This window comes from Triticum aestivum, chromosome 5A (genome assembly GCF_018294505.1).
Source record: "Triticum aestivum cultivar Chinese Spring chromosome 5A, IWGSC CS RefSeq v2.1, whole genome shotgun sequence".
Classification (NCBI taxonomy): Eukaryota; Viridiplantae; Streptophyta; class Magnoliopsida; order Poales; family Poaceae; genus Triticum; species Triticum aestivum.
This window is the reverse complement of record NC_057806.1, coordinates 59,166,089-59,180,756: the sequence shown is the minus strand read 5'-3', so window position 1 is coordinate 59,180,756 and position 14,668 is coordinate 59,166,089.

Genomic DNA, 14,668 nt, shown 5'->3' with positions numbered 1-14,668 from the left:
CCCTCTCCCTGGTGCGTGCGTGTGGGAGGAGGGAAACGAGGAGAGGGTGAGGGGATTAGCGTTCCTCCTGGCGGCGCGAGGGGAACGCAAGAGTGAGAGAGGTTGTGCGGGCTAGGGTTAGTGGGGTTTAAGTTGGGCCGGCGCGGGAGGCCGAGTGGAGGGCGCAAGCTAGACCTTGGGCCTTTTGGTGGAGATGGAAAATGCCATAGGCCTGGTCGGCTGGGCTGCAGGCTCTCTTCTCTCTCACACTCTCTTCTCTTAACCAATAAGAGAGAGAAAAAATAGATAGAACAAGAAAAATATAAAGAGAGGGTTAGGGATGGAATTTGGGCATGGGGTTATATTCCCGGACTCACAAGAATGTGTATGATCCAAGAAAAATGGAGTGGGCATGATTGAAAGATGTAATTCAAACTCATTTGAATTTAATTCAAATGGGTTTGAACTAGGACTTGGTTTTAGAAGTGTCCAAAAATGTTCGGATTTTTGGTGGAGCTCCGGAAAATGGAGAAAGGATATATAGCAAAGTTAGAGGCCAATAGTTGTGATAACAAAAGGCATTGGGATTTTTGCAAGTGTGTTCGTGGGTGATTCCAAAACAATGGAATATTTTATAATAGATCCCTAATATCGGGAGGATATGTTATAAAGAGAAGTCACCCTTCCCTCGGTTTAAATGGACCCAAGATCCATGCAATTTATTTAAGTGAGTTTTAGTTGGCTTTGAGAAAATGATGGCATGATGACATGATGCAATGCAAAATATGCAAAGAGGAAAGCAACAAGCAAAACAAATCACATGACAAAACTCGGAAACCCTGGAAGGCATCTGAAGCTCCGGTCTTGGGGCGTCACAACACTCCACCACTACGAGAGGATCTCGTCCCGAGATCTAGGATGGCACCGGATAGAAAACAGAAGAGGAAGAGGTAAAACAAAGTTGCTTCTTTGACAAACGAGTGAAACCAATGAACCTTGAGAGGTTAAACAATTGGAAAGAAGAATACAATGGAGATGAACGAAGTTGAAAACACTTTGTTAGAAAAGAGGAACAAGGAACATTACTAGAACCTTGTAGGTAGAAAGACACGAGAAAAGGGTTGCAATGGACAAGAAGTACATGCAAGCACTCCGGTTAAAACGAAATGTACAAGGAACGATAAAGGTCAATTACAACAACACTCCGGTTGAAACAAGATAGAGAAGGAATAAGAATGATATAATTTGGACAACACTCCGACTGTAAATGGAAGGAATTGAACATGAATTTGACAAGATGAGAGGATACTAGATGAAATCAACAACACACTGCCTCTGGAACTATTGAAAGAATGGCACAAGAGGTAAGAAAGATTTCAGACAACACTCCGGTTGATAAGGGAGGCAAAACTTGACAGAATGGGAAGAACTTGAAAAAGAGGTCACGACACTCTGGTTAGATGGATAAGCAAGAAAAGAACACGATCCTCACCATTCGAGATGATGAGAGAAAAGATCAACATCACAATGCCTCTGGATGAAGGAATAGAAGGTAGATCATTGGAATAACAGAATGGAGAAGAAAATGCCAGCTTCTGCCATTGAGCTTGGAAAGCACCCTTCCAAGAAGGTTAAACGGAGTTGTTGGGAAACCAACAACGAAAAGAATAAGCTTGTAGTGGGCTTATGGAAAGCTTCTCAAAATCTTGAGGTGAAATTCAGGCATTAACGAAATCAATTGCTTGCTTGATAGAAACAAAGAGATGAGAACTTCTTTCATCGCGAGAATAGGAGGAAACTTGGATTATTGATAAGCACCACAATAGAAAAAATCCTTCGGGAAGGCTTTAGGTGAAATATAACCCAAGATACTCCAACGAAGAGATTGATTGGTTGAAAAGATGTCTTGAGAGAAGAGAAAATGATGGATTTAGATATGTCACTCTTGAAAACTTGTGAATCATGAAACACGAAGGGAAATTATCAACAATGACATAACACCACATCAAATGATAAGGTAGAAAGAATTGCACTTCGGATGCAAGATGAAGAAAACTTGAGCTCCTTTGAAAAGAATCTCGATGAACACTTCGAGAAGGAATTAAATCCTTGATGAACCACCATGTAGGACCTCCATGAAGAACTCCGGTAATAAAAGAATGATCAAAAGAAGTGCAGGATGAAAAGAATAAGATTGAGGCCTTGCAATGATTAGATGAAGCTTTGAAATGATATAATTGAAATAACTTGGAGCTCCAGAAAAGAAAGGTGAGCAACTTGAATTGAGAATTTGATACCACGAATGAAATCCGGAGGAAGGAATTAAACACTAGTATGAAGCAAGAATGAGAATTACGTTATGCGTATCCCTCACCAATTTTAATTGATGACAAGTAATGGATTTGGCATACCACTTATTCTCGTAGAAAGGATTAAGATAGATATAGCACAAACTTGAGAAGGTCTTCTGCGAACCACTGGTAGGATTGGAAAGAACGAATGAATTGATATGAAAACAAAGGAAGAAGAAACTTGAACAAACCACCGTAAGAATTGAAAAGAACGAAAAAATAAAGAAACACCGGGAAGAATTAGAGAACAAATGAAGATACTTGAGGGGATTTAGATACAAGTGAAGAAAAGATCCCGAGCTTATTAGAGAAATTTGAATGATGCACTGGTAAGATTTGGAGAACGAGAGCTGAAAGCTGGAATGAATAGTCCCGAAATGATGGCCTTCGGAGAATCAAACTGAAAAGACTCCTGAATTTCTCCGGATGGGTGAAAAGAAATCTCAAGATCAAAAACAATTATGAGAGGATGGCATAAGGCTAGCACCATGAGTCTTGAGAGAGCGGGTTAGATTTGGAGGATAAACCCTTCTTGGGCTTCAAATGTTGAGAATGACGATAAGAAACACCACCATGAATTTTTGAGACACTCCGGAATGGAAATTAGAAAGGTTGAACCAACGATGAAAAGAATTTGAAAGATCTTGGAGAAAGGCATTTGACTGATGATAACTCATTCTTACGTCAAACTTTGAAAATAATTTGAGAGTAACTCCGGGAAGGTTAGAAGAGTCAGGTAAGATCCTGGGAAAAACCTGTGGGTTAGGGCCCACTCAAAAGAAACACCATTGAATGATTTAAAAGATAGATTGCGCCGGTTGAATTAAATAGCTTGAATGAGATAACAACCTCAAAAGAACTTGAATGGATCAAGAATGTAACCGTGAATCTTCTAAGATATCTTCAGCACTACGGAACAATTGAATAGCGAGAAGTGAAAGATTAAGAGGTACACCGGCATGAGAAAGCATTTGAACCGAGGAGAGTTTATGATCGACAAAGCTTGAACTGAAACCACCGGAGAAAAAAAGAATGAAGAATAATGAACTTGAAGCTCTGTTAGAATCTTTCTGATAATCATCGGATAAGGATATTGACGGAAAAGAATGGAGAGACTTCACCACAATAAGATGGATACTTGATTACGACATCTGAGTCCTTGCAGAAAAGGGTGGGAGGGTGGGAAAACAAAGACAACTTGGGACGGAATGAAACAAACACCATTAAGAAGAACTGATAATTGATCTTGCAGACGTTGAAATGATCGGATCCACTTGAAGAGAAACACGCCGGTTGAAAAGGATTGACATGACAATCTCGATTATCAAGAAGTATTAGTATTCACATAGAAATGTGAGAACAACACTTAGGAAAGGTATGGAATCAACATTTGACTTTGAAGCAACTCGAATACCACAACTCAAAACAAAAACAAAGGATTGGCTTGCATAATAAGCCGGAACAAACATATGATAGAGATTTCGTCCAAAGTCTTCGTGGTGGGGCTCACACGGGCTCGATCATACAACACCATCATGTACAGGGTAGTGCACATGACATATGAAGCGTCCCCGAGTCAGCATAGCCAAGGACTCTTTAAGACACAACGAGACCACTGTAAAACCAACCGTGGATGGGCGGACCACTAGACGTCGAACCCCAATCTCATATCATGCATCTGTCGGAAAGATATCCTAGGAGCTACTTGGATTCCCACTTATAAACTCCCGAAACTTTCCGTTTATGCAATCAGGTGTTGGGGATACAGGGGAAGCATGATATCTCACCCTGTACTAGGTGGCGTCGGAAAGATATCCTACATCCAGCTGTATCCATCCTTCAACACATAACCAAGAGACCTTCGGAAATCGTTTACCTCAACCTTCGAAAAGCATCCGTTATACGAGTTATGGCAATACTCCCGAACTCCTGCCCCAGTACTAGGTGGCGTTGAGGTTATCTCACCAACAACTGCATAAAAGAGATTTTCGATGTCGACGAAACTCAGGTATTCCAGAACTGCAACGATAAAATTGTGACAACAACACCTCGGAGCTCCCCGGGACACTGCCACAACCCCTAAATGTCAGGAGGCACCAAGAACAATGTTCTCGTCACAAAACCATCAGAACGATTCCAAGATACCCGCATGATCCTAAAAAAATCCATGAAATTTGAGAAGAGAAGAGTCAAAATCTACATCAGGAGGCCTCACCAGAGCAACGAAGGGACCGAGGAGTAAAAAGAATCCTCCTCTCCGATATATATAGTCCTAAGACTCAAAACATTTTTCTAGACTCAACAACGCCAGCGATTCGATCAAGCAGGGGGCTCCTAAGTTGGGGAAGGCTCTGATTACCATCTTGTATCACCCATGATGCGGCTATATCTCCCATGTGTCGGAGCATGACTTAGAGGCATAACCGCATAGTAGGCATGTCGCAAGAGGGGTAATCTTTACACATCCCATGTACTGAAATAGAAAGGGAATAAAGAGTTGGCTTACAATCGCCACTTCACACAATACATAAGTATAGCATTACATCATCCAGAATACAAACAAGGTCCGACCACGGAACCAAAATAAAAGAAGACTACCCCTAATGCAAAAGATCCCCGATCGCCCCAACTGGGCTCCACTACTGATCAACTGGAAACGAAACAACACAACGGACACGATCTTCATCGAGCTCCTCCTTGAGCTCAGCTGCGTCATTTGCACTGGTATCAACGGCACCTGCAACTGGTTTTGGAAGTATCTGTGAGTCACGGGGACTCAGCAATCTCACACCCTCGCGACCAAGACTATTTAAGCTTATGGGTAGGAAAAGGTAGTGAGGTGGAGCTAAAACAAGCACTAGCATATATGGTGGCTAACTTACGCAAATGAGAGCGAGAAGAGAAGCAAAGCACGGTCAAGAAGCTACAAAGATCAAGACGTGATCCTAGAACTACTTACGTTCAAGCATAACACGAGACCGTGTTCACTTCCCGGACTTCGCCGAGAAGAGACCATCACGGCTACACACGCGGTTGATGCATTTTAATTAAGTTAAGTGTCAAGTTCTCTACAACCAGACATTAACAAATTCCCATCTGCCCATAACCACGGGCACGACTTTCAAAAGTTCAAAACCCTGCAGGGGTGTCCCAACTTAGCCCATCACAAGCTCTCACGGTCAACGAAGGATATTCCTTCTCCCAGGGAGACCCGATCAGACTCGGAATCCCGGTTACAAGACATTTCGACAATGGTAAAACAAGACCAACAAAGCTGCCCAAATGTGCTAACAAATCCCAATAGGAGCTGCACATATCTCATTCTCAGGGCACATCGGATTGTTCAAGATTCCGGTAGGCCAGCCCAGAGTTGCCCCTGGTGGCCACCGGCTGCTGACAGGTTGGACCAACACCTAGAGGAGCACTGGCCCGGGGGTTTAAATAAAGATGACCCTTGAGTCTGCAGAACCCAATGGAAAAAGGCTTAGGTGGCAAATGGTAAAACCAAGGTTGGGCCTTGTTGGAGGAGTTTTATTCAAGGCGAACTGTCGAGGGGTTCCCATTACAACCCAACCGCGTAAGGAACGCAAACTCAAGGAACAGAACACCGGTATGACGGAAACTAGGGCGGCAAGAGTGGAACAAAACACCAGGCATAAGGCCGAGCCTTCCACCCTTTACCAAGTATATAGGTGCATTCAAGTAAACAAGATATAATAATGATATCCCAACAATAATCATGTTCCAACAAGGAACGAACTCCATCTTTACCAACAACTAGCAACGCTATAAGAGGGGCTGAGCAAAGCGGTAACATAGCCAAACAACGGTTTGCTAGGACAAGGTGGGTTAGAGGCTTAACATGGAAATATGGGAGGCATGATAAAGCAAGTGGCAGGTATCGCGGCATAGGCATAGCAATAGAGTGAGCAACTAGCAAGAAATGATAGAAGTGATTTCGAGGGTATGGTCATCTTGCCTGAGACCCCGCAAGGAAGAAGAACGAGTCCACGAAGAAGACAAACAGACGTTGTCGAACGGATCCTCATAAATGCGACGTTATCAGAACTAACCCGAAGAAGCAACACCAGAAAGAAGCAAACAACATAGTAATCAACCATCACATCAACATGGCATGATGCACAACCAAGTATGATGCATGTCCGGTTTAATGAGGCATGGCATGGCAAAGTGCACAAACAAAGCTACAAGTTAAGTGGAGTTCAATATGCAACGAGTTGCATATTGACGGAACACCACGTGACTTATTTAGTTTGATCTTGTTTATGTACCCAACAATATTAAATGTTGTTAAACATGGCAAGAGGGTGAAGCATATGAAAAACTACCTATTCAGGCAAGTTTAAATGAGGCCGGAAATAACAAACAACAATACCGGTAAATCCCCATATGCGTTTAGCAATTTAATGTAAACAACAATTTTAACATTTTAAATGTTATTATCATGATGCGGATGACATGTGCAAGTTTTATGCAATATTTATGAAAATGTTGGCATGATAAGATATGAGGCATTTGTCATCGTGGCGGAAACAAAAGGGGTGCCACGGCAACGATAACGGGAATGGTGCCACGGCGACGAAACGGAAATGATGCCACGACAACATTCTGATGATCCGGTAGCTCACAGGGATACCGGTGCAAAAGGAAAAGTGACGGGAGCATGTCATGCAAAGATGGTGGGGTGCTCCCGGATACCGGGTGTCCCACATGACGGTGGCAAGGAAAAAGAGGGGCTTCGTGCAACGAACAACTCCGACATGAAGCAAACACGGGCATCTCATACACCACACATGCATTCGTCCACGGGCGGTCGTTCTCGGCGGTATACCTTTAAAGCATGCAAACGGGATGGTTCGAGTTCGTCGAGGGAAGTAGAGGAAGTAGTCGTTCACGGGTCGTCGAGGGAAGTAGTGGTTCCCGTTCATTTTCGGAGAGGTACTTGACGAATCCAAGATTTCCGGGGGCGACGGTAGTGGAACTTGGCGAATCCGAGTTCTCCGGAGGTCGTCATCGAACTTGGTCAAATACACGATGTGGGTAGACGTTCACTCAACGGCCTTCGGCAAAGGTAGTAGTCGTGCAACAATTTCATAGATGTTCGTGTCATCGATGTCGTGGTACTTGGGGTCTTCGGACTTGCCGGTCCCGTTATTGCGATAGTCGTAGTGGAAGTAGTAGTGCTATCATTCATCTGTGATCATCGGGATGGTAGTGGAAGTAGAGGCACACGACATCTTGTCGAAAATCACGACGGCGGTAGTTGTAGACATGTTGTAGTCGAACTTGATGGAACCAATGTCCTCGAGGGTAGTCGTGGTACTCGTCGCGCATAACGCCCTCGATGCGGCTATAGCTCCCACGTGTCGAGGCACGACTTACAGGCATAACCACATTGAAAGCAATGTTGCAAGTTAGGCAATCTTCACAACATCCCATGTAATATAGATAATAAAAGGGGAGATACATAGTTGGCTTACACTCGCCACATCAATCAAAATACATAAATAGCATTACAACATTCAAACACTCATGGCCCGACTATGGCGCCAAAATAAAAGATAAACCCAACATGCGACACGGTCCCGATCACCCCAACTGGGCACCACTACTGATCATCAGGGAAAGACACATAGTATCGGCGTGAGTCCTCGTCAAACTCCCACTTGAGCTCAAGTGTGTCATCTGGAGCGGAATCATCAGGCCCTGCATCTGGTTTGGAAGTAATCTATGAGCTACAGGGACTCAGCAATCTCGCACCCTCGCGATCAAGACCATTTAAGCTTAATAGGTAAGGCAAGGAAAATATGTGGAGCTGCAGCAAGCGACTAGCATATATGGTGGCTATCCTGTTCGCAAAAGAGAGCGAGAAGAGGAGGCAAAGCGCGAGCGAGTAACTAGAGGGCATCCTGCAGCAAGCATTACTCCAACACCGTGTTCACTTCCCGGACTCCGTCAAAAAGAGACCATCACGGCAACTCACACAGCTTATTCATTTTAATTAAGTTAAGGTTCAAGTTATCTACAACCGGACATTAACAAATTCCCATCTGCCCATAACCGCGGGCACGGCTTTCGAAAGTTCAAATACCTGTAGGGGAGTCTCAAATTAGCCCATGACAAACTCTCACGGTCAATGAAGGAATAGACCTCCTCCCGAGACGTTCCGATCAGACTCGGTATCCCGGTTCTACAAGACACTTCGACAAGTTAAAACAAATCCAGCAACACCGCCCGAATGTGCCGACAAATCCCGATAGGAGCTGCACATAACTCATTCTCAGGGCACACTCAGATGAGCACTCCATACAACTAAAACCAAACCTCGAGTTTCCCCGAGGGGGCGCTGCACAGGACTCTAGTTTGGACCAACACTCAGAGGAGCACTGGCCCGGGGGGGTTTAAATAAGATGACCCTCGGGCTTCGGAAACCCAAGGGAAAAGAGGCTAGGAGGCAAATGGTAAAACCAAGGTTGGGCATTGCTGGAAAAGCTTTAATCAAGGCGAACTATCAAGGGGTTCCCATTATAACCCAAGCGTGTAAGGAACGCAAAATCCAGGAACATAACACCAATATGACGAAAACTAGGGCGGCAAGAGTGGAACAAACACTAGGCGAGAGGCCGAGCCTTCCACCCATTACCAAGTATATAGATGCATTTAAGATAACAAGGCAATATAATGATATCCCAATAAGTAAATAATGTTCCAACAAGGAACGGTCTCCAATCTTTACCTGCAACTAGCAACGCTATAAGAGGGGCTGAGCAAAGTGGTAACATAGCCAATCAACGGTTTGCTAGGACATGGTGGTTAGAGGTTGAACATGGCAATTTGGGAGGCATGATAAGCAAGTGGTAGGCATCGTAGCATAGGCATAGCAAAAGAGCGAGCATCTAGCAAAGCAAAGATAGTAGTGATTTCGAGGGTACGATCATCTTGCCTGCAAAGTTGTCAGAGTTGACTGGATCCTTGAAAGCAAACTCAACGGGCTCCTCGTTAGCGAACTCGTCTCCTGGCTCTACCCAAACAAGACAAACAAGCAACAAGGACACAATCAACCACGTGCAAAGCTCAAACAATATGATGCAAGGATGGTATGCTATTCGGGATGTGATATGTGATGCATATGCAAGATTTGACAAGGAATGAAAGAACCCGGCCTCAACTTGGAAATCCAAGTGTGCCACTGGAAAGATGAGATGAAATCTCTTAAACACGATATAAAGAACACCGGAATCGGAGTTACGGTTTGGAAATGGCAAGCAATTCAAAGATGACCACATTCTGCGATTAACAACAAGTAGCCATCTAAAAACAACAAGATGAACATGCTACAGCACCCAAACATGACAACAAAATACATGGCAGGGATCCACTCATGATGATTAACAAAAGACTAGCACTGAGCTACGGCCAATTCATCCATTAACAGGTTCAAACAAGCATGGCAAAAATGCATTTGGCAAACAGATCTCAGACTTAGTAAAATTAACACTTGTCTGGAATTTCAGGTCAGATAGCACTCTTTGGAGCATGAAAACAATATGCTACAGGACCTGAACATGGCAAAGTAAATCATGGCATGGAGCTACTCAAAGAGCTTAACAAAAGTCCCTTAGTGACCTTGAGCCAAAAGGGATCAGAAAATACATTTGCAAGCATGTGAACATGGCAAAAACATAATCACATCACAGACTTAGTGAAAACTGGAGCATGCTGAAACAGATATCAAGTAGGCATGTTTACGAGCTCGATGCACTCACTACAGAGCAAGTCATGACAATCTAAGCATACACCCATCAAGAATACACAAAATACAAGCTAGACATGGCAAGAACAATTACATAGCATGCATGGATCAACTACAACATCCTCGGCAAAATTGCTAACAAGTAGACAATCTGCCCAGATTCACGAAATGACAAAAAGTAGAGCTCGATTGACTCAAGCTAGGGTGCTCCATAATTGCAAACAAAGACATGGATGGATAGAGCACTACAAGATTAACAAAACATCCTTACTGATCATCCTCAAAAGATGCACGGATCACTAGAAAACAACATGAACATATGGCATAATGAGATAAACAGATCAAGGACTTAATGGAAATGCCAAGTGCCTGAAATTAGCATTAACGAATGCTCCAGTTTGCAAGTTTGTGCTAGTCACCACACACATCACAAAAATACATGGGTTGCACCTCTGGATAGATGGCAAAACATATAACAAAACACATGTAGAGCTCATGGGCATATCATGCACACATTAATCATGGCAAAAATGACAAAAATCTAATTGGAGCAGCAGATCTCACAATTATCTCAAATAGCATTCTTCTAACAGCATTTCGGGCATCAAGATGGACTCAGATGAAAATGATGCAATGAGATGAAATGATGTGCTCTCTGAGACGAACATTTTGCTATGCTATATGCCCAAAACGGAGCTACGGATGCGGAGTTACGATGCGATAAACATAGCCAAAATATTAGGGTTAGGGACGGAAAGTCAACTGATCCGATCTAGATTTGGATGGATACTGTAGCGGGGCCTCCGAGGTTCATCGGAACTGAACACCGGAGGTCACCGGAAATGGCCGGAGTAGTCGGGGTGGCTGGCTGTGGGTGCGGGCATTGAGGAGGAGGCCGGAGGCGGCGACCACGGCGTGGGGCGACGCGCGGGGCGGCGCAGACGTCGCCGGACCAGGGCGGCGCGGCCGGCTGCGGCCAGCCGGCATCGAGCGGTGCGCGGCGGCTCCGGTCGCCTCGGGCGGCCGGCGCGAAGAGGATGGTGACGGCTTGAGGGCGAGAGGAGGCGGGGAACGTGGGCCGGGAGGGCCCCGAGCGGGCCTCGTGGGCCGGCGACGCTGGCGGCGATGTGGGCGCGGTTCCCACCACGTGGCAGCGCGGTGTTGGTCGGCGGAGGCGGCGGACGCGTCCGGCTCCGTGCGGACGTGTCCGACGGCGTCGGAGGTGATTTTTTTAGGGTTTGGACGGGGGAGATTCGGATTTTCGAGGAGGGGTCTTTATATAGAGGTAGAGGGAGCTAGGAGTGTCCAAATGAGGTGCGGTTTTCGGCCATGCGATCGTGATCGAATGCTCTAGATGATGGAGAGGGTATAGGTGGGTTTTGGGCCAACTTGGAGGGGTGTTGGGCTGCAACACACACGAGGCCTTTTCGGTCCCTCGGTTAACCGTTGGAGTATCAAACGAAGTCCAAATGGTGCGAAACTTGATAGGCGGTCTACCGGTAGTAATCCAAGGCCGCTTGGCAAGTCTCGGTCCAATCCGGAAATTTTTAATCCCCACACACGAAAGAAAGGTAGAAATGACCACCGGAGGAGAACGAAGTGCCGGAATGCAAAACGGACAACGGGGAAAAAGCTCGAATGCAAGAGATGAACACGTATGCAAATGCAATGCACATGATGACATGATATGAGATGCATGACAACGACAATGACACACGGAGACAAAAACCCGAACCCGAGAAAATAAAATAACTTAACGCCGGAAACGGCAAGAGTTGGAGTACATATTGGGAAAATCGTATCCGGGGTGTTACAACACTCCACCACTACGAAAGGATCTCGTCCCGAGATCTAGGACTGAAAGAACACCGGGTACTCAGAACGGAGGTGATCCTCACGTTCCCAGGTAGCTTCACGGTCGGAATGGTGTGACCACTTGACTTTGAGGAATTTGATTGACTTGTTGCGAGTCTTGCGTTCAGTCTCTTCAAGAATAGCAACGGGGTGCTCAGGATAAGAGAGATCATCTTGGAGCTCAATGTCCTCGAAGTTGATGGTGCGGTCAGGAGTCTTGAAGCACTTTCGGAGCTGAGAGACATGGAACACGTCATGCACATTTGCAAAGTTTGAAGGAAGCTCGAGTTGATAGGCGAGATCGCCTCTCTTGCTGACGATCTTGAAAGGTCCCACATATCTAGGGGCAAGCTTCCCTTTGGTACCGAAGCGACGAGTACCTTTCATTGGAGAGACGCGGAGGTAAACATGATCTCTGATCTCGAAGGCCAAATCACGGTGCTTACTATCATAGTAGCTCTTCTGGCAGGATTGGGCTGCTTTGAGGTTATCTCGAATGACTTTGCACATTTCCTCTGCCTCTGTGATTAAGTCATTTCCCAGAAGTTGACGTTCACCGGTTTCAGACCAGTTGAGAGGGGTACGGCACTTCCTGCCATACAGAATTTCAAATGGGGCCTTGCTCGAACTTGCTTGAAAACTGTTGTTGTAGGAGAATTCAGCATATGGAAGACAATCCTCCCACTTCATGCCGAAGGAGATCACACAAGCCCTTAGCATATCTTCAAGAATCTGGTTGACACGCTGGACTTGACCGCTAGTTTGAGGGTGGAAAGCTGTGCTGGAGCGGATGTTGGTGCCCATGGCCTTCTGAAAAGAATCCCAAAACTTGGAGGTAAAGATGCTGCCACGGTCCGAAGAGATCACTTGAGGAATACCGTGCAGAGAGACAATTAGAGAGGTATAGAGCTCCGCCAATTGAGCTGCAGTGATAGACTCTTTGATAGGCAGAAAGTGAGCCACTTTAGTGAGTTTGTCGATGACAACGAATATAGCATCATTGCCACGTTTGGACTTTGGAAACCCCGTCACGAAGTCCATCTCAATGTGGTCAAACTTCCATTCTGGAATGGCAAGAGGTTGGAGGAGACCCGCTGGTCTTTGGTGTTCTGCCTTCACTCTTCTGCAGACATCACATTCGTTCACAAATTGAGCAATCTCGCGCTTCATTCAAGTCCTCCAATAAGCCTGCTTGAGGTCCTGATACATCTTCGTGCTCCCAGGGTGGATGGAGAGGAGAGAATTGTGAGCCTCATTCATGATCACTTTACGAAGGTCACCTTTGGGCACAACAATACGATCCTCGAAGAAGAGAGTATCCTTGTCATCAAGGCGGTAGCACTTGTACTTGGGTTGACTCTTGGCAATCCCAATCTTCACCTTTTTCACCATAGCATCAAGAAGCTGGGCTTGGCGAATCTGGTCTTCCAAGGTAGGAGAGACTTGAAGGTTGGCGAGGAAACCTTGAGGAACAACTTGCAGATTAAGCTTGCGGAAAGCTTCACAAAGCTCGGGTTGATAAGGCTTGAGAATCAGACTGTTGCAGTAAGCCTTCCTGCTCAATGCGTCAGCAATCACATTGGCCTTGCCTGGAGTATACTCGATACTCGGATTGTACTCTTGAATCATTTTGACCCATCGAGTCTGCCTGAGGTTGAGATTAGGCTGAGTGAAGATGTACTTGAGACTCTTGTGGTCAGTGAAGATGTGCACTTTTCTTCCCAATAAGAGATGTCTCCAAGTCAAAAGAGCATGCACAACTGCCGCCAACTCGAGGTCATGAGTGGGGTAGTTCTTCTCATTGGGCTTCAACTGGCGAGAGGTATAAGCCACAACTTTCTTCTCTTGCATCAACACTGCACCAAGACCTTGGAGAGAAGCATCACAAAAGACCTCGTACGGTTTGGATTCATCAGGCGGAGTCAGAATTGGAGCAGTGACCAATTTCTCTTTCAAAGTGTTGAAAGCAATGTCACACTCCGGAGACCAAACGTACTTGACGTGCTTCTGGAGAAGATTTGAGAGATGCTTCGCGATCTTAGAAAAGTTTTCAACGAATCTTCAACAGTAGCTTGCGAGACCGAGGAAGCTACGGAGTTGCTTCATGTTCTGAGGTGGTTCCCAATTCACAATTGCAGACACCTTCTCAGGATTCACCGCTATGCCCTTGGCAGAGATGATATGACCAAGATAAAGAACCTCATCGAGCCAAAATTCGCACTTAGAGAACTTGGCGTAGAACTTATGTTCCCTGAGCTTATCGAGTACCAAACGCAAATGCTTGGCATGATCTTCCTTGTTCTTCGAAAAGACCAGAATGTCATCGAGATAGACCAAAACAAAGTCATTGGTGTAGGCGTTGAAGATGAAGTTCATCACGCGAGAGAAAGTCGGAGGACCGTTGACGAGGCCAAAAGACATGACAGTGTATTCATATGAACCAAAGCTTGTCCTGAAAGTCGTCTTGGGAATATCTTGCTCACAGATTCGAATCTGATGATAACCCATGCGAAGATCAAGCTTGGAGAATACTTGGGCACCTTTGAGTTGTTCGAACAGCTCATTGATGTTGGGAAGTGGGTATTTGTTCTTGATAGTCTTCTTGTTCAATGGACGGTAATCAACACAAAGTCGGTCCGTTCCATCCTTCTTCTTCACAAAAAGAACATCACAACCCCACGGAGAAGAACTAGGCCGGATGAGACCCATT